The 21,278-nt window shown below is 44.1% G+C and overlaps 1 protein-coding gene across 3 annotated transcripts in view; it reads left to right on the forward strand.

Moving 5' to 3' along the window:
• Positions 1 to 21,278, forward strand: part of LOC143809067 (uncharacterized) — a 55,282-nt gene that overhangs the window by 12,155 nt on the left and 21,849 nt on the right. Inside the window, exon 3 of one of the 3 annotated variants that reach the window (XR_013222053.1) lies at positions 20,132 to 20,277. The exons of the other annotated variants lie outside the window; for them this stretch is intronic. The gene's annotated coding sequence lies outside the window, so the exon portion shown is untranslated. The remainder of the gene's footprint in view (positions 1 to 20,131; positions 20,278 to 21,278) is intronic. 3 annotated transcript variants of the gene reach the window in all.

Raw genomic sequence — 21,278 nt, forward strand, 5'->3', positions numbered from 1 at the left:
TTCACAGGGGAGCAGCGAATATTACATGTACCTGCATCTCCCCCCCTCCCATCATGGATATGCTCCCCCTGTGCTGCTGGCAGTCACATGCCCCCCTGTGCTGCTGGCAGACACATGCTCCCCCTGTGCTGCTGGCAGACACATGCCCCCCTGTGCTGCTGGCAGACACATGCTCCCCCTGTACTGCTGGCAGACACATGCTCCCCCTGTACTGCTGGCAGACACATGCCCCTCTGTGCTGCTGGCAGACACATGATAAAATAACAAACACTTAACTCACCTTCTGATGATGGCTCTGTGCTCACAGCTCCTCGGTTGCTCTTCCTGTGTTTGTGCTGACATCCGATCAAGTGATGATTGGCACATGGGCACCTGTGTGCCCAGGTCACATAATCCGATGCCTGGGAAACAGGAAGCACAACCGAGGAGCTGTGAGCACGGAGCCATCATTGGAAGGTGAGTTAAGTGGCATGTGTCTGCCAGCAGCACAGGGGGGCATGTGTCTGCCAGCAGCACAGGGGGGTGCATGTGCCTGCCAGCAGCACAGGGGGGGCATGTGCCTGCCAGCAGCACAGGGGGGCATATATTGACCAGGGGGACATGTGCCTGACAGCAGAACAGGGGGGCATATAGTGACCAGGGGGCATGTGCCTGACAGCAGCACAGGGGGGCATGTGCCAGCACAAGGATGGGGGTTATATAGATACCAGGATGAGGGACATATGATTTGTAAGACGGACACTGGCATTATAAGACAGACCCCCATTTAACACACAAAAAATATTTTTTCTCTTTTTCTTCACCAAATTTGGGGGGTGCGTCTTATAATCAGGTGCATCTTATAAAGCAAAAAATACGGTAATATATGGCAAAAAAATAGAGCAAATTGTATACGTGGAAATGCAAAGAGAAACAGCTAGAAGGGGAAAAGGGAGAGAACAGAGAAAAATTAAAACAATAGGGTAGGAGAAGGGAACCGTGTATGATCATCAGAAAATTATGTATAATCTCCTAGTATATTAGCCAATAAAGCCAATTATGGAGAAATGCTTTATGGTCTTTATTCATTTGGGCAGTGAGGTCTTTCATACAGTGGCATGTTTCAGTTTAGGCACCCCTAGTCAAAATTACTGTTATCTCTTAAAGGCCTAAAGTGAAAGATGATATTGTTGTTTTTCATTTTTGGTTTATTACAGGAGAACGAGGGCTTCAGTGGAATATGTGTTTGGTGAGTATAACTATGTTTTTTATTTTTAAATAATAAAGTAGAACTGCATTTTGTTTTATTTCTAATAAAATACTTTATTCTGGCTGTGTCTTTATTTACAATACAACTATAGGGTTAGTAATGGATAGGTGTCTTATAGACACCTCCCCATTACTAAGGCCTCTTTTACACTTCCATCTGCTGGCGGCCGTCGTAATGCGCTGTTGTGACGCATCAACGGACATCGTGAAAATAGTGATAACGAATCCAGTGTTTTGACGGATGCGTTACACACGTTGTTGCCTGAATTTCAATGGAGAAATTTCCGGGGACGAGAGTGAGAGAGAGAGAGAGACTTTTCCTCGGGTTGGAATATGCTTCCAGGCATGCTGAGAAGTAAACACTGCATCCATCACTGGATTCCTGTGTTTTACAGTGTACTCAGGATCCAGTGTCCATAGGCTCCCATTCTGTGGAACAACGTATGCCGCCGGAGGCATGGGGGAACGTTTTTCCACTGCAGACAAAAAACTTTCCATGAAACGTTTTTTGGAAAAGACGGGCCGTCAAATTACGCAGGATTCAGTGCACGACGGACGAAACGTGTGGTGTTGTGAACTCTATTTCTGGGCTCCCTCTTGTGGTCACAAGTGGTACTGTGTGAGTGCTGTCTTTCTGCAGGTTTGTGACTGGCATCAGCTGTCTCGTTATCTGTGGGCTGGTTTTCTATGTAAGCTCACTTGGACTCTCAGTCTATGCCTGCTGTCGTTGTATTCAGTGCTATTTTGATTGCTCCTGTCTACATCCGTAATCAGTCTCTCCATGAGAAGCTAAGTTCTGTTTGCTTATTCTTGCTCATCTATGTTCAATTTGTTTCCTAGAATATTATGAGTTTTGTCCAGCTTGCTAATATGTGATTTCTCTGCTTGCTGTAGCTCTGGGGTACTGAGTTGCTCCCCCCACATCGTTAGTTGGTGTGGGGGTTCTCGCATTCTCTGCGTGGATATTTTTGTATAGGGTTTTTTACTGACCGCACAGATCCCTTGCTATTTTCTGCTATCTAGTGTTAGCGGGCCTCATTTGCTTAACCTGTTTCATCTCTGCGTTTGTCTTTTCCTCTTAACTCACCGTTATTATTTGTGGGGGGCTGTTCTATATCTTTGGGGTTATTTCTCTGAGGCAAGTGAGGTCTTACTTTATCTCTAGGGGTAGTCAGTTTCTCAGGCCGTGAAGAGACGTCTAGGATTTCAGGAAACGTTCCACGGCTACCTTTAGTGTGTTTGGTTAGGATCAGGTTTTGTGGTCAGTCTAGTTGCCACATCCCCAGAGCTTGTCCTATTTTCTCTGACTTAGCTGGTTAGATTTGTGATCCTAAGCCACTGGGATCATAACAGTACAGCAGGCCGAAAAAGTGTTTAATGCATCGCAGAAGTGGGATAAGAGAAGCCCTGAGTACATTTTTTTTTTCCTCTCCCTTTGCTGCAGTCTGTCCTGCTTCTCTCATCCCCTTAATATCTGGGGGGCTTTGAGTTCAGCTGCAGACATGGATATTCAGGGTCTGACTTCTAGTGTGGATCATCTTGCTGCAAGGGTGCAAAGCATTCAGGATTTTGTTGTTCACAGTCCTATGTCTGAGCCAAAAGTACCTATTCCTGAGTTGTTTTCTGGAGATAGATCTCGGTTTCTGAATTTTAAGAATAATTGTAAATTATTTCTTTCTTTGAGACCTCGTTCCTCTGGTGATTCCGCTCAGCAAGTTAGAATTGTTATCTCCCTGTTACGTGGCGACCCTCAAGATTGGGCCTTCTCCCTGGCGCCGGGAGATCCTGCATTGCTTAATGTGGATGCGTTTTTTCTGGCACTTGGATTGCTTTATGAGGAACCTAATCTTGAGAAGCAGGCAGAAAAGGCCTTGCTGGCTCTCTCTCAGGGCCAGGATGAAGCTGAGGTGTATTGTCAAAAATTTCGGAAATGGTCGGTGCTTACTCAATGGAATGAGTGTGCCCTGGCTGCAAATTTCAGAGAAGGTCTTTCTGAAGCCATTAAGAATGTTATGGTGGGGTTCCCCACTCCTGCAAGTCTGAATGACTCAATGGCTTTGGCCATTCAGATTGATCGGCGTTTGCGGGAGCGCAAATCTGCGCACCATCTGGCGGTGTTTTCTGAACAGAGACCTGAGTCTATGCAATGTGACCGAATTCAGTCCAGAATTGAGCGGCAAAATCATAGATGTCAAAATGGGTTGTGCTTTTACTGTGGTGATTCAACTCATGTTATCTCAGCATGCTCTAAGCGCGTAAAAAAGATCACTAAATCTGTCACCGTTGGTACTATACAGCCTAAATTCATTTTGTCTGTTACTTTAATTTGTTCTTTGTCATCCTACTCGGTTATGGCTTTTGTGGATTCAGGTGCTGCCCTGAACCTGATGGATTTGTCGTTTGCCAGGCGCTGTGGTTTTGTCCTGGAGCCTTTGGAATTCCCTATTCCACTGAGGGGTATTGATGCTACACCATTGGCTGAGAATAAGCCTCAGTATTGGACTCAAGTGACCATGTGCATGACTCCTGTGCATCAGGAGGTGATTCGCTTTCTTGTGCTGCATAATCTGCATGATGTGGTCGTTTTGGGTCTGCCATGGCTGCAGGCCCATAATCCAGTTCTGGATTGGAAAGCTATGTCTGTTTCAAGTTGGGGTTGCCAGGGGATTCATGGCGATGCTCCTTTGGTGTCAATTGCTTCTTCTACTCCTCCTGAGGTCCCTGAGTTTTTGTCGGACTACCAGGATGTATTTGATGAGCCCAGATCCGGTGCCCTGCCTCCTCACAGGGATTGTGATTGTGCTATAAATTTGATTCCTGGTAGTAAGTTCCCTAAGGGATGACTTTTTAATTTGTCTATACCAGAACATGCCTCAATGCGGAGTTATATAAAGGAGTCTTTAGAGAAGAGACATATTCGCCCATCCTCCTCCCCTCTTGGTGCAGGATTCTTTTTTGTGGCCAAGAAGGATGGTTCTCTGAGACCTTGTATAGATTATCGTCTTCTAAATAAAATCACGGTCAAATTTCAGTATCCTTTACCATTATTGTCTGATCTGTTTGCTCGGATTAAGGGGTCCAGTTGGTTCACCAAGATAGATCTTCGTGGTGCGTATAACCTTGTGCGTATTAAGCAGGGGGATGAATGGAAAACAGCATTTAATACGCCCGAGGGCCATTTTGAGTACTTGGTGATGCCTTTTGGACTCTCTAATGCTCCTTCTGTGTTCCAGTCCTTCATGCATGACATCTTCCGAGAATATCTGGATAAATTTATGATTGTGTATCTGGATGACATTTTGGTCTTTTCTGAGGACTGGGAGTCCCATGTGAAGCAGGTCAGGATGGTATTTCAGGTCCTGCATGCTAATGCCTTATTTGTGAAGGGCTTAAAATGTCTCTTCGGAGTACAGAAGGTTTCCTTTTTGGGTTTTATTTTTTCTCCTTCTACTATTGAGATGGACCCAGTCAAGGTCCAGGCTATTCATGACTGGACGCAGCCTACATCTGTTAAGAGTCTTCAGAAGTTCTTGGGTTTTGCTAATTTTTACCGTCGCTTCATCGCTAATTTTTCTGGCGTGGTTAAGCCCTTGACGGATTTGACCAAGAAAGGTTCTGATGTGACTAATTGGTCTCCTGCGGCAGTGGAAGCATTTCGGGAGCTGAAGCGCCGGTTTTCTTCAGCTCCAGTATTATGTCAGCCTGATATCTCTCTTCCTTTCCAGGTCGAGGTGGATGCTTCTGAGATTGGAGCAGGGGCTGTTTTGTCGCAGAGAAGCTCTGATGGCTCTGTGATGAAGCCTTGTGCCTTCTTTTCAAGAAAGTTTTCGCCTGCCGAGCGGAATTATGATGTTGGTAATCGGGAATTGTTGGCTATGAAGTGGGCATTTGAGGAGTGGCGACATTGGCTCGAGGGAGCTAGGCATCGTGTGGTGGTCTTGACTGATCACAAAAATCTGATTTATCTCGAGTCTGCCAAGCGTATGAATCCTAGACAGGCTCGTTGGTCGTTGTTTTTCTCCCGTTTCGATTTCGTGGTCTCGTACCTGCCTGGTTCGAAGAACGTGAAGGCTGATGCCCTTTCTAGGAGTTTTGTGCCTGACTCTCCGGGAGTTTCAGAGCTGGCTGGTATCCTCAAAGAGGGAGTGATTTTGTCTGCCATTTCTCCAGATTTGCGACGAGTGCTGCAGAAATTTCAGGCTGAGAGACCTGACCGTTGCCCACCAGAGAGACTGTTTGTCCCAGATAGATGGACCAGCAGAGTTATTTCCGAGGTTCATTCTTCGGTGTTGGCAGGTCATCCTGGGATTTTTGGTACCAGAGATTTGGTGGCTAGGTCCTTCTGGTGGCCTTCCTTGTCGCGGGATGTGTGTTCCTTTGTGCAGTCCTGTGGGATTTGTGCTCGGGCTAAGCCTTGCTGTTCTCGTGCCAGCGGTTTGCTTTTGCCTTTGCCTGTCCCGAAGAGGCCTTGGACGCACATTTCCATGGATTTTATTTCAGATCTTCCAGTATCTCAGAGAATGTCTGTCATCTGGGTGGTGTGTGATCATTTTTCCAAAATGGTCCATTTGGTGCCCTTGCCTAAGTTGCCTTCCTCCTCAGATTTGGTTCCTTTATTTTTTCAGAATGTGGTTCGCTTGCACGGCATCCCTGAAAATATTGTGTCTGACAGAGGATCCCAGTTTGTGTCCAGATTTTGGCGGATTTTTTGTGCTAAGATGGGCATTGATTTGTCTTTTTCGTCGGCCTTCCATCCTCAGACGAATGGCCAAACCGAGCGAACTAATCAGACCTTGGAAACTTATTTAAGATGTTTTGTTTCTGCTGATCAGGATGATTGGGTGACTTTTTTTTCATTGGCCGAGTTTGCCCTTAATAATCGGGCTAGTTCTGCTACTTTGGTTTCGCCTTTTTTCTGCAATTCTGGTTTTCATCCTCGTTTTTCCTCGGGTCAGGTTGAGCCTTCTGACTGTCCGGGGGTGGATTCTGTGGTGGATAGGTTGCAGCAGATTTGGAACCATGTGGTGGACAATTTGAAGTTGTCACAGGAGAAGGCTCAGCGCTTTGCCAACCGCCGTCGTGGTGTTGGTCCCCGACTTCGTGTTGGGGATTTGGTATGGCTGTCTGTTATGACCCCAATGGCAGAGGGTCTCAGGAATCAATACCAAGTCTGCAAACACAAAAAACCAGCTCATAGGGCAGTGGTAACTGGGCTGACCATATATCTAAACCTAGCACCACAAATAGAAGTAGCCGGGGAACGTGCCTACGTTGGTTCTAGACGTCTCGCGCCAGCCGGAGAACTAACTAACCCTAGAAGGGAAAAGATAGACCTTTCTTGCCTCCAGAGAAAAGACCCTAAAAGTTGGATACAAGCCCCCAACAAATAATAACGGTGAGGTAAGAGGAAAAGACAAACATAAGAATGAGCTAGGTATTTAGCAAAGAGAGGCCCACTAGCTAATAGCAGAATATAGTAAGATGACTTATATGGTCAGCAAAAACCCTATTAAAATATCCACGCTGGATATTCAAGAACCCCCGAACCGTCCAACGGCCGGGGGGAGAACACCAGCCCCCTAGAGCTTCCAGCTAGGTCAGAAATCACATTTAGTACAAGCTGGACAAATATAGTAGCAAAGCAAGTAACTCAAAAAACAAAGAAGCAAGACTTAGCTTAATTTTGCAAGAGCCAGGACCAGCAGACAGGAGCAACAGAAGGATCTGATTACAACGATGCCAGGCACTGGACTAAGGATCCAGGAAGTTAATATAGCGACACCCCTGGACTAACGACCCAAGTGAGTGCCAAACAGAAAAAAGACAATCCCAGAGTCATACCACTAGTGACCACAAGAGGGAGCCAAAAAGTCTAATTCACAACAGCTGTCTTCTCGGTATGTTCCTATGAAGGTTTCCTCTCCTAAATTCAAGCCTCGCTTCATCGGTCCTTATAAGATTTTGGAAATCCTTAACCCGGTGTCTTTTCGTTTGGACCTCCCAGCATCGTTTGCCATTCATAATGTGTTCCATAGGTCTTTGTTGCGGAGGTATGTGGTGCCTGTGGTTCCTTCTGTTGAGCCTCCTACTCCGGTGCTGGTTGAGGGCGAATTGGAGTACGTGGTGGAGAAGATCTTGGATTCTCGTATTTCCAGACGGAGGCTTCAGTATTTAGTTAAGTGGAAGGGCTATGGTCAGGAGGATAATTCCTGGGTTGTCACCTCTGATGTTCATGCGGCCGATTTGGTTCGTGCCTTCCATGCGGCTCATCCTGATCGCCCTGGGGGTCTTGATGAGGGTTTGGTGACCCCTCCTCAAGGGGGGGGTACTGTTGTGAACTCTATTTCTGGGCTCCCTCTTGTGGTCACAAGTGGTACTGTGTGAGTGCTGTCTTTCTGCAGGTTTGTGACTGGCATCAGCTGTCTCGTTATCTGTGGGCTGGTTTTCTATGTAAGCTCACTTGGACTCTCAGTCTATGCCTGCTGTCGTTGTATTCAGTGCTATTCTGATTGCTCCTGTCTACATCCATAATCAACAAGAGCGCGTGCACTACTGGATGGAGGTGCCAAGGTAGGTTCCCACACCTTACAATGGAAAAAATGAAAACCTTGCACTCAACTAGGATGCTCAAGTGAAGAATTTAATGTAGTACACCACAAAACGTTTCGGTCCAAAAGGCAGGACCTTCATCAGTTACGTACTTAAGGAACAGTGGAAGGTAGACACGACTGGCGTGTCAGTAGGCACATGCGACTGTAGTGTCTGTATGCGAATAATAGGTGAAAGAAACCAGACCTACTGGTATCTGTTGTTGCTGGTGAGCGTGCCCGGTTCAGACGAGCGGTGGACACCGCGTCGCATGTGCCTACTGACACGCCAGTCGTGTCTACCTTCCACTGTTCCTTAAGTACGTAACTGATGAAGGTCCTGCCTTTTGGACCGAAACGTTTTGTGGTGTACTACATTAAATTCTTCACTTGAGCATCCTAGTTGAGTGCAAGGTTTTCATTTTTTACATCCATAATCAGTCTCTCCATGAGAATCTAAGTTCTGTTTGCTTATTCTTGCTCATCTATGTTCAATATGTTTCCTAGAATATTATGAGTTTTGTCCAGCTTGCTAATATGTGATTTCTCTGCTTGCTGTAGCTCTGGGGTACTGAGTTGCTCCCCCCACATCGTTAGTTGGTGTGGGGGTTCTCGCATTCTCTGCGTGGATATTTTTGTATAGGGTTTTTTACTGATCGCACAGATCCCTTGCTATTTTCTGCTATCTAGTGTTAGCGGGCCTCATTTGCTTAACCTGTTTCATCTCTGCGTTTGTCTTTTCCTCTTAACTCACCGTTATTATTTGTGGGGGGCTGTTCTATATCTTTGGGGTTATTTCTCTGAGGCAAGTGAAGTCTTACTTTATCTCTAGGGGTAGTCAGTTTCTCAGGCCGTGAAGAGACGTCTAGGATTTCAGGAAACGTTCCACGGCTACCTTTAGTGTGTTTGGTTAGGATCAGGTTTTGCGGTCAGTCCAGTTACCACATCCCCAGAGCTTGTCCTATTTTCTCTGACTTAGCTGGTTAGATTTGTGATCCTAAGCCACTGGGATCATAACAGTGTGGCCATCCGTCGCGATACGTCGCTAATTCAAGTCTATGAGAAAATGCAGGATCCTGCAAATTTTTTTGCAGGATCATGTTTTCTAAAAAAATGACGTATCTCGACGGGACTACAAAGACGGAAGTGTGAAAGAGGCCTAAGCCGTGGGCTTGATGTCACCTGACAACACAAAAGTGACATCAACCCCTCAAATATGAACCCCACTTGCCACCATTACAGGGAAAGTGGGAAAAGCCGGGCAAAGTGCCAGAATTGGCGCATCTAATAGATGTGCCTTTTCTGGGCAGCTGCAGGCTGCTATTTTTAGACTGGAGAGTAGTGTTGAGCATTCCGATACCGCAAGTATCGGGTATCGGCCGATACTTGCGGTATCAGAATTCCGATACCGAGATCCGATACTTTTGTGGTATCGGGAATCGGTATCGGGATTAATATCAATGTGTAAAAGAAAGAATTAAAATAAAAAATAGGGATATACTCACCTCTCCGGCGGCCCCTGGACTTTACCGCCGTAACCGGGAGCCGTTGTACCTAAGAACGCGCGCTTGAAGGGCCTTAGATGACGTCACAGCGCTCTGATTGGTCCGTAGCGGTCGCGTGACCGCTACGCGACCAATCACAAAGACGTGACGTCTCCTAAGGTCTTTCAAGCGCTTGAAAGACCTTAGGTGACGTCACGGCTTTGTGATTGGTCGCGTAGCGGTCACGCGACCGCTACGGGCCAATCAGAGCGCCGTGACGTCATCTAAGTCTACGTTCACATTTGCGGTCGGCGCCGCAGCATCGGGCGCCGCAGCGTCGCCGCATGCGTCATGCGCCCCTATATTTAACATGGGGGCGCATGGACATGCGTTGCACTTGCGTCCGGGCGCAGAGGACGCAGCAAGTTGCATTTTTGCTGCGTCCAAAATCAACCAAAAAAAGGACGCATGCGTCGCAAAACGCAGCGTTTTGCATGCGTTATGCTGCGTTTTTGTTTGCGTTGTGAACGTAGCCTAAGGCCCTTCAAGCGTGCATTCTTAGGTACAACGGCTCCCGGTTACGGCGGTAAAGTCCAGGGCGCGTCAGAGGGTGAGTATATCCCTATTTTTTATTTTAATTCTTTCTTTTACACATTGATATGGATCCCAGGGCCTGAAGGAGAGTTTCCTCTCCTTCAGACCCTGGGAACCATACAGGATACCGTCCGATACTTGGTGTCCCATTGACTTGTATTGGTATCGGGTATCGGTATCGGATTAGATCCGATACTTTGCCGGTATCGGCCGATACTTTCCGATACCGATACTTTCAAGTATCGGACGGTATCGCTCAACACTACTGGAGAGGCAATATCCATTGCCCTTTACCAGGTTGAGAATACCAGCCCCCAGCTGTGTGCCGGTTTTTTAAATTATTTATTCTTGACAACCAGCCTTGTTGAAGCTCACAGCTGAGGGTTGCCCCCAGCTGTGAGTTTTGCCTGGCTGGTTATCAAAAATACAGGGGAACCCATGCTGTTTTTTTTATTATTTATTTACAGCACAGGAGCCGGCTAATGAATACACCCATCAGCCATCCTGCTCTCGCTGTTATTAGCGGCAGCAGGTGTCGGATGATGGGAGCTGTAATCCCATCCGCTGACACCAGTGATTGGAGGTAAACTTTATACCTCTGATCACAGCTGAGAGCTCATGCTGTCTTTTGACATCTTCGGAACTGTGGCTCTATGACCGGCGGGGATGATTTCAGAAGCGGTGTTTGCTGCCTCTGCTTTTATAGTCTATGATAGTACCTCTCAATTAGCTGTGCTATACCGTCACTGGTTAATGCATTCATCTGCTTTGTGTAAAATGATGACATCATTTCATGCGCAATTAGCACAAAATAAATAGCAAATTCTTCTAATTCACTAGGTCCATAGAATCTTCCAAATTTTGAAACATTTTCTACATGCATCAAACCAATTTGTAGTAAGGATAAACCTTCTCCACTCTCATTGACAATCGTAGACCCTTATGTAATTAACTTGGCAAAAGCCGAGATAATTAAGTCAATAAGTAAAATAAAAGCACTAAAAATCCATATATTTTGCATTGGTCGGTTGATTTCTTTTTCTCCATGAATACAGTCTGAAGGATGAAGAAATTTTGGTCAATTTTACTTTCCAACATAAGCTTAAAAAAATCAACCAACCATACAGTGTCACAGCAAGGATGCAAAATCCTAATATCTCTCTCTGTGGGATGAGCTCTCTAAAAATTACATCACTCCATATAGTAAAAATACATTGTATCAATATTTCTTCTCGGTTAGACCCTACAGAGTAATATAAGTCTGGACTAGAAGTGTTTCAATGTTTGGAAGACATCTGATACTTGGACAATTTAATAATCTCTGGTATGAATTAGGATCCCAGAATACAATACTGAGGAATATAAAATAATATTCACTATTCATTCTTCACGTTAAATGAAACTTTTTAAACTCCTGGGATTACATGGTGTTTTTATGATATTTTATATATGTTTTTTTTATATGTGGGTGTTGCTCATTTGCCGTACAGAAAAGACAATGCTTTTAGAATTGATTTTGTCATTTTTTGTTAAATACAGTGGGTACAGAAAGTATTCATAACCCTTTACATTTTTTCACACTTTGGTTCATTGCAGCCATTTGGTAAATTAAAAAAAGTTATTTTTTTCTCATTAATGTACACTTTGCACCGAGTCTTGAATGAAAAAAACAGAAATGTAGATATTTTTGCAAATTTAATAAAAAAGAAAAACTGAAATATCACATGGTCATAAGTATTCAGACCCTTTGCCCAGACATTCATATTTAAGTCACATGCTGTCTAGTGTTGAGCATTCCGATACCGCAAGTATCGGGTATCGGCCGATATTTGCTGTATCGGAATTCCGATACCGAGATCCGATATTTTTGTGGTATCGGGTATCGGTATCGAAACAACATTAATGTGTAAAATAAAGAATTAAAATAAAAAATATTGCTATACTCACCTCTCCGACGCAGCCTGGACCTCACCGAGGGAACCGGCAGCGTTGTTTGCTTAAAATTCGCGGGTTTACTTCCTTACGTGAAGTCCCGGCTTGTGATTGGTCGCGTGCCGCCCATGTGGCCGCGACGCGACCAATCACAGCAAGCCGTGACGTAATTTCAGGTCCTTCAGGATTTTAAAATTACGTTCCGGCTTTGTGATTGGTCGCGTCGCGGTCACATGGGCGACGCGACCAATCACAAGCCGTGACGTCACGGGAGGCTGGACACGCGCGCATTTTAAAATGCGCGCTTGTCCTGCCTCCCGTGACGTCACGGCTTGTGATTGGTCACGTCGCCCATGTGGCCGCGACACGACCAATCACAGCAAGCCGTGATGTAATTTTAGGTCCTTCAGGATTTTAAAATTACGTTCTGGCTTGTGATTGGTCGCGTCGCGGTCACATGGGTGACGCGACCAATCACAAGCCGTGACGTCACGGGAGGCAGGACAAGCGCGCATTTTAAAATGCGCGCGTGTCCAGCCTCCCGTGACGTCACGGCTTGTGATTGGTCGCGTCGCCCATGTGACCGCGACGCGACCAATCACAAAGCCAGAACGTAATTTTAAAATCCTGAAGGACCTGAAATTACATCACGGCTTGCTGTGATTGGTCGCGTCGCGGCCACATGGGCGGCATGCGACCAATCACAAGCCGGGACTTCACGTAAGGAAGTAAACCCGCGAATTTTAAGCAAACAACGCTGCCGGTTCCCTCGGTGAGGTCCAGGCTGCGTCGGAGAGGTGAGTATAGCAATATTTTTTATTTTAATTCTTTCTTTTACACATTAATATGGATCCCAGGGCCTGAAGGAGAGTTTCCTCTCCTTCAGACCCTGGGAACCATCAGGGATACCGTCCGATACTTGAGTCCCATTGACTTGTATTGGTATCGGGTATCGGTATCGGATTGGATCTGATACTTTGCCGGTATCGGCCGATACTTTCCGATACCGATACTTTCAAGTATCGGACGGTATCGCTCAACACTAATGCTGTCCATTTCATTGTGATCCTTCTTGAGATGGTTCTACTCCTTCATTGGAGGCCAGCTGTGTTTAATTAAACTGATAGGACTTGATTTGGAAAGGCACACACCTGTCTATATAAGACCTCACAGCTCACAGTGCATGTCAGACCAAATGAGAATCATGAGGTCAAAGGAACTGGCCAAGGAGCTCAGAGACAGAATTGTGGCAAGGCACAGATGGAAGAAGTTTGGGACCACCAGAAGTCTTCCTAGAGCTGGCCGTCCAGCGAAACTGAGCAATCGTGGGAGAAGAGCCTTGGTGAGAGAGGTAAAGAAGAACCCCAAGATCTCTGGCTGAGCTCCAGAGATGCAGTAGGGAGATGGGAGAAAGTTCCACAAAGTCAGCTATCACTGCAGCCCTCCACCAGTCAGGCCTTTATGGCAGAGTGGCCAGATGGAAGCCTCTCCTCAGTGCAAGACATATGAAAGCCTGCATAGAGTTTGTTAAAAAACACATGAAGGACTCCCAGACTACGAGAAATAAGATTATCTGGTCTGATGAGACAAAGATAGACCTTTTTGGTGATAATTCTAAGCGGTATGTGTGCTCATCACCTGCCCAATACAATCCCAACAGTGAAACATGGTGGTGGCAGCATCAGGCTATGGGGGTGTTTTTCAGCTGCAGGGACAGGATGACTAGTTGTCATTAAGGAAACATGAATGCAGTCATGTACAGAGATATCCTAGATGGAAACCTCTTCCAGAGTGCTCTGGACCTCAGACTTGGCCAAAGGTTCCCCTTCCAACAACACAATAACCCTAAGCACACAGCTAAAATAACAAAGGAGCGGCTTCAGAACAACTCTGTGACCATTTTTGACTGGCCCAGCCAGAGCCCTGACCAAAACACAATGAGACCTGAAAATGGCTGTCCACCAACGTTCACCATCCAACCTGACGGAACTGGAGAGGATCTGCAAGGAAGAATGGCAGAGGATCCCCAAATCCAGGTGTGAAAAACTTGTTGCATCATTCCCAAGAAGACTCATGGCTGCACTAACTCAAAAGGTACTTCTACTCAATACTGAGCAAAGGGCCTGAATACTTATGACCATGTGATACTTGAGTTTTTCTTTTTTAATAAATTTGCAAAAATTTCTACATTTCTGTTTTTTTCAGTCAAGATGGGGTGCAGTGTGTACATTAATGAGAAAAAAAGAACGTTTTTGAATTTACCAAATGGCTGCATTGAAGCAAAGAGTGAAAAATTTAAAGGAGTATGAAAACTTTCCGTACCCACTGTACATTGGAAGGTCAATGCTTCAGACGATCCTAAGCTTTACAAAAAGCAAAGTTACTAGAATGTTTTCCTATATTTCTCTCTCGTTCAGGATATTAAGTCCTTTAGGCTGCCGTCACACCAGCAGTATTTGGTCAGTATTTTACATCAGTAATTGTAAGCCAAAACCAGGAGTGGAACAATTTGAGGAAAAGTATAAAATAAACATTTGCACCACTTCTGTATTTATCACCCACTCCTGGTTTTGGCTTACAAATACTGATGTAAAATACTGACCAAATACTGATAGTTTGACGGCAGCCTTACTGCTTTACAGGGCAATTCATTTATGCTACAACTCCTACTACCTATATTTCTAAAAAGTGTGATTATAAAACCTGAAGAAGACCTAAAGTATGTAGGTTCAATTCTTTGCCAAATTCATTACCAAATTCTCTGCCAAGCAGAAATTTTTGGGATAAAAAAATCAAACGGTCCAATCAGAACAAGACTATCAGCTGATCAATTCTGCATGCGCAGAAACCACCGGAAATCAAGTATCACCCTTACCGTCTGGACTATCCTCGAACAAAGCGGTCGTTATTGAAAAGTTCCTATAACCCCAAAACTCAGCTTTGAATAATACAAAACTATTTCTGTTTTCCAATTTTATGTTTGCATCATTAATATATTCAATGTATTTTTCTGTCTGTGTGATTTCATGTTAGAGCTATATATATATATATATATATATATATATATATATATATTTTATTATGCTATAAAATGCACTTTCATACACAAACGCGCCGCACTCATCTTTTTTTAATGTGGCAAACATTCCTCAAATGCTACATGAATCACCTCTTGTTCGGAGAATTCCTCACTTGCTCATATTTTCACACCTATGAATAACGCTATTCATTAAATGGAAAGAGCTTGTTTGATATTATACCCAATACATTTTTTGGGGAGAGGATATTAGAAGAAAATATCGACCTCACACTATCAATATATAGACTAATAATGCTGTAAAAGCCAAGTCCAGAGAGGATTACATCAAGAATTCACTTGCATGTCAAACATATTGGTTAGATTTAAAAATAAAAATCTGAATGGTAAAATTTTCCATATACATTGACTGGAATATATCATAAACTAATAAACAAATGAAACATACACAGACCCACACACTATCTATCTATCTATCTATCTATCTATCTATCTATCTATCTATCTATCTATCTATCTATCCATTATCATCATCTATCTATTATCTATCTATCATCTATCTATTATCTATTATCTATATATTATCATCATCTATCTATCTATCTATTATTTATCTATCTATCATCTATCTATTATCTATCTATTATCATCATCTATCTATTATCTATCTATTATCTATCTATCCATTATCATCATCTATCTATGATACGTGCAGTGTCCAGTGACCGCCAGAGAGAACCAGGCACCGTACACTATGTGACCGTGAGTACCGCACACGCGCTGCCCAAGAGAGACCACACACGGGACTGACACTTGCACCCTGACGTGGGCAGAGAATAGTTGTCCTGACCCTTATTACCTGACTACCCCGCTAAGATACTTAAGGAGCCACGTTGAGCTCGCAAAGGATTGTTGCCCGTGCTTTTGTTATCCACATCGTTTTATGGACAAGGGGCAGTGGGAGGTACTGGAGACCGACCACTGCCACCAGAAGACAGACCAACGACTACAGGACCATCCTTGAAAAGGCCATGCTCCCGCCATTGCCAGCACTATTGAGTTTGCAGCAGGAGCTGCAGTGTTAGGACTTCTTGATCCTCTTGCTACTGAAGTGTCATTATTTGTACCGTTGTACTTCACTTTGCCATTCATACTGTTTAACCCTTTACCTCCCTGCGTGGAGTATTTGAAATGCCCGCTAGGGCTGTGGGGTACTCAATACCGGGTCCGGTACCTAAAGAGGATGTCTCGGTGGTGGACACAGAGGACGCAGATTTGCAGTCTGTTTACCTGGTTTACTGAAGACTTCAGGCAGCCACTGTCCAGGGCACCAGTTCTCAGGTACAGGCAGGGTCCAGCCAGCTTGGAAGCGAGTTCAGAGTCCCCTTTACCAGGTGGAGTTAGAAGCCTTCCTACTTGCACAGTGCTGTAGTCCCTTGCTACCTATGGCTTCTGTCAAGATCATCACAGTTCTTTCTGTCCTCCTTAAAGGTGGGACACAAACCCCTATGACAGGTGGCTCGAGCCTTTTTACAGGTTCTCTATCACTACCGAGGCTCTATGCGTCACTGTGTCTCCTGGGTATTAGGGTGGTCAGGTGATGTGTAATCCAGGTGTCCTGCCGGTTTCTGCTGTAAGTCTTGGAGTCCCTCATAACCTCAGTCTTCCGGCTACCGTTGTCTGTGCTCTGCCAGGGAGGTAGCCCTGTTGCAGCTGTACTCCCCAATTGTCACTCTCCCGTGCTTCGCTCTCCTGCATACTCACTACACGCTCTTCTTCCTTCTGTATTTTCTCTCTCTTTCTGCCAGGAGCTGCAGACTCCCATGTCCACTCAGCTACACTCCTTTCGTACCAGCCCACCTCAGCTGATGTTCCATGACAAGCTCCTCTCTGGCCTTCTCCAATTCTCTGACTCTCCAGGAGCTGCAGCACTTTCTCGTGGCTGCACAGCCCCTCTGCTTCCTTTCCCTCTGTCTCTCTGACAGGAACTAACTGACTTTCACTCCAGACCAGAATATATATATATAGGGGAGCCACCCACAAGCTGGATCAAAGCTCCCCCTTCTGGCCTGGAGTTTGAACATGTTGTGTGCTTTGTGGTTCCCTGATGAAAGAGATCTTACCTCACTTCCAGGCGTGATATCACTTTTCCCATGAGGAAAGCAATGCCACTGTAACAACCAGGACCCTGGGGTGTTACATATTCCCCTGTAAATAAACCTGTTAACTCTTGACATGCCTCATGTCCGTGACAACATCTCACGTTCCTGCGATTTCTACAATACCATGTGATATGATAGCTGCAAATTATTATATGTACGCCCAAGTGATCACGTGTGGGGTCATGTCAGCCTTCTGTAACTGATTGGGGGTTTAGGGGGTGCATTTTGGCTATTTGCTCCAATCGCATCGCAAACTGTTCAAATTCACTAGGAGCTGTGAATTTCATAACATTTGATTACCTAAAAGGGTTTGAAAATACAATAAACTGATCCTGGTTTCGTCAGAAGCAGTCTCTGACTGTCCTTAATCAGATGTTTTAATTACCATTTCAAAGAAGAACTTAGTGGGAAATTTAAGGTGTCGGAATATGAAAATTTGAAAAAAAAAAGAGACATAAAAATTATGGAAGCAACCTAAAAAGTTTAAAAAAAAATGTTGTACTTGTTTGGACAGTACACGCAAAAAATATAATTTTTTTCTTCTGGTCAATAATCCAACAATGGTTTTAGAGGGAAGGGGTGAATATAAACTTTTTGAATATAAATAAATCATCCAAGAACATTTTAGCAAAACTTAGACAACCTGCTCATAAAGCAAAGTCATTCAAAGCTGGAAAATTCCTTTAAGTGTTTAGCTAAGCTCCATTTACAACTTAAATCACACACTATCGTACTCAATGACTTCATAAATCAGAGCTGCACAAGTAGAATAATTACACAAGTTTTAATCAATGACTAGAATTGCTATTAATTTATACACCGGCTTGTTGTATGGAAAGGGTCATTGGAGACGTATAGTAAATACAAAAAAACTATGTAACTTATTGTTTCTATTTTACGTTTTGTTATTTCATATGCAAGTGTAAACTCTTTTGTGGTTTTTCCTTACAGTGGTGTCTTTATTCATGTGATATGTCTTTAATAACTAATTCTGCTTGTCAACTTGCCAAGATAGATTTCCTTCAGGCAGACTTAAAAGTGATTTTGTCCCATTCCCTGCATGGATTGAAATGATCTCAGAACAGCAAACATTAAACTTCCCTCTAGACCATTGGATTTTCCGAAGTGTTATAAAAACATTAAAAGGATAACAATATTTAAATATATATTATATAAAAATGTATGATCAACATCATAAAAATCTTTGTGCTTGAGCGTGGGATAACATCTGCTTCCTAACGTGGTACTAAAAGTGAAATGCAGATTATTTCAACTATTGTGTTTATTTATATATAGATTTCAGATTTACAATAAATTTACTCCGAATTTTAAATTGTGGGGAATTTTTCCAATTGTGCTTAAATTTTTGGAGTTTTGGAGGCTTGGCTAGCCTGAATGAAAGGGTCTTGGTAAACAGCCTAACACTTCAGCTGTGACTTGTGAATTTTTATAATATGGAATGGTTGGTCAAAATTTGGTTGGGAGAGTACCATATTTTGCGGTTTATAAGATGCACCGGATTATAAGACACACCTCAAATTTAGAGGAGAAAATAACCTTTTTTTTTAATAAAATGGTGGTGCTTCTTACAATACAGGCATCTTATTGCTTACCGGGGGTGGTGGCTGCGGTAAAGCGGGGTCCCAGGGTCGCTGCTGGTGTTCGTTGGTGCAGGCCGCAGTGGAGCAGGGTCCCAGGGTCGCTGCTGAAGGAGGCAAGAGTGGCGAAGCGGGTGACATTTTGTGAAAGCCCAGAGCCCCCACACTGTTTACTATGCGGTGAACTCTGGGAAAATGGCTTCAGGAGCGGTGCATGCACAGATGGAGATCTTGGTGCTGAGATCTCATCTCCTGAGTAGTGTTGAGCGATACCTTCCGATATTTGAAAGTATCGGTATCGGATTGTATCGGCCGATATCCGAAAAATATCGGATATCGCCGATACCGATACCCGATACCAATACAAGTCAATGGGACACAAATATCGGAAGTGATCCTGGATGGTTCCCAGGGTCTGAAGGAGAGGAAACTCTCCTTCAGGCCCTGGGATCCATATTCATGTGTAAAATAAAGAATAAAAATAAAAAATAGGGATATACTCACCCTCGGACGCACCCTGGTTGTAACCGCTGCAACCGGCAGCCTCCGTTCCTAAGAATGAGCGAGTGAAGGACCTTCAATGACGTCGCGGTCACGTGAGCGGTTACGCGACCAATCACAAGACCGCGACGTCATCGCAGGTCCTTCACTCGCTCATTCTTAGGAACGGAGGCTGCCGGTTGCAGCGGTTACAACCAGGGTGCGTCCGAGGGTGAGTATATCCCTATTTTTTATTTTTATTCTTTATTTTACACATGAATATGCATCCCGATCCCGATTCCCGATATCGCAAAAATATCGGAACTTGGTATCGGAATTCCGATACCGCAAATATCGGCCGATACCCGATACTTGCGGTATCGGAATGCTCAACACTACTCCTGAGATCTTGGTCCCGAGATATCCATCTGCGCCTGCGCCGCATCCGTGGCCATTTTCCTGTAGACATCGTGTATAGGCAGGCATGGATGGAGATCTCGGCTTACCTCCATCTGTGCCGAGTGAGAAGCTGGAAGCCGGATGCCAGACCCCGGAAGAAGAATGGTGGCCGCCATATGCCATATTTGTTCCAATCTTAAGAACTCTTGGATTTTATCTGGAATTAAAATATATTTAGAATTATACTATTTGTGATACTAATGGTTCAATATAAGAGTGTCCTATTCATCCTACATTCATCACTGTATGGATCAACTCCAAGTTTGACGAAAAAAGAAAAAAAGGGATCTAGCCATTAATCGCTCCAAACAATGGGTGCATTATGTGTCCAACTCATACTGATGAGGAGTGACTTATGTAGGACACTTATTATTTGAAGGAGTAGACAATGTCGGTCTTATGCCAGTTCTTTATTTACCCACACAAGGCCTCTATGGGTGCCCAGCAGAGCCGACTGTTTAGTGTTATATATTGCCACACAAAGGGACATTGAGCTGCCATTTGTTTTCTTCCATTGTGAGATAATGAATATGAATCAAACTCTTTCTAGATTGAATCCGACCTACTGCATCTGCTGCTCCATAATCCAGCAGTAATTCTACCAATGTGACAGGATGGGGTCGGCATCTGTGCACTGGGAATCCGGCCAGACACAAGTGATAGGAATCTGTATCTCCATAGACCAGTCGTTTCTAGGTTTGTTATTTGTTTTTTATTCTATTCACTCTCAGTCTTCTACCTCAAATATAATACGTATTGTATAAAATTAATTCTTTTAACTCCCTTCTTTACACATTCATTTTTTAATCTCTACCTTCCATGAACTGCAATAGACCCTACTCACCACGTATGGAGCATGGCATTGGTTTAACGTCACTTCATGACGTTTATTTCTTCCTACCATCACCTGTGAGAGATATTATTGAGAAAAGTGGAAGGAATCGCTACGGCCTCAGCCCCTTAGTTCCAGTGAAAGAAAAACTTAATGCTTCAACACAAGACATTTTGGAAAATTCTAATTCCAGCTTTGTGGAAATAGTTTGGGGAAGACCCTTTTCTGTTCCCCATGACTATGCCCAGGGCACCAGCAAGCTCCATAAAGACATGGTAGGGGGAGTTTGGTGTGAAAGAACATGAGCATTATCTCAGAACCCAGACTTCAACCCAATCTAATATCTTTGGGAGGAAGTGGAATGGAGGGTGCAAGTCCAGCCCCTCCTCCAAAATCAGTGACTCCAAAAATGATCTCCACGACAGGGCAGCAAAATAAGCAATAATGTCTCCTGCTTATTCCCAGCTACAGCAGTCTCTGTACACAATACTCCCACTGCAGATGTTGCATATATTTTGATACATTTGACTTTTGTGAATACCAATCATGGCAATACCAAATATACCTTTTTTTGCTTTATTATTAACAGGGAAAATAAGGTTGACTCAAATTATGTCATATTTTTAAAAACTTTTTTTATTTTCTACTTTACGTTTTAGGGAAATTAGCCATGTGATTGTCTGATCGCTTGTTCTATATACTGACATTCTACAGTATTGCAGCATATACAACTCCGGCAAAAATTAGGAGACCACTAGTGTTGAGCGATACCTTCCGATATTTGAAAGTATTGGTATCGGATTGGATCGGCCGATATCCAAAAAATATCGGATATCGCCGATACCGATACCCGATACCAATACAA

The sequence above is a fragment of the Ranitomeya variabilis genome, chromosome 2, assembly GCF_051348905.1.
Source record: "Ranitomeya variabilis isolate aRanVar5 chromosome 2, aRanVar5.hap1, whole genome shotgun sequence".
Classification (NCBI taxonomy): Eukaryota; Metazoa; Chordata; class Amphibia; order Anura; family Dendrobatidae; genus Ranitomeya; species Ranitomeya variabilis.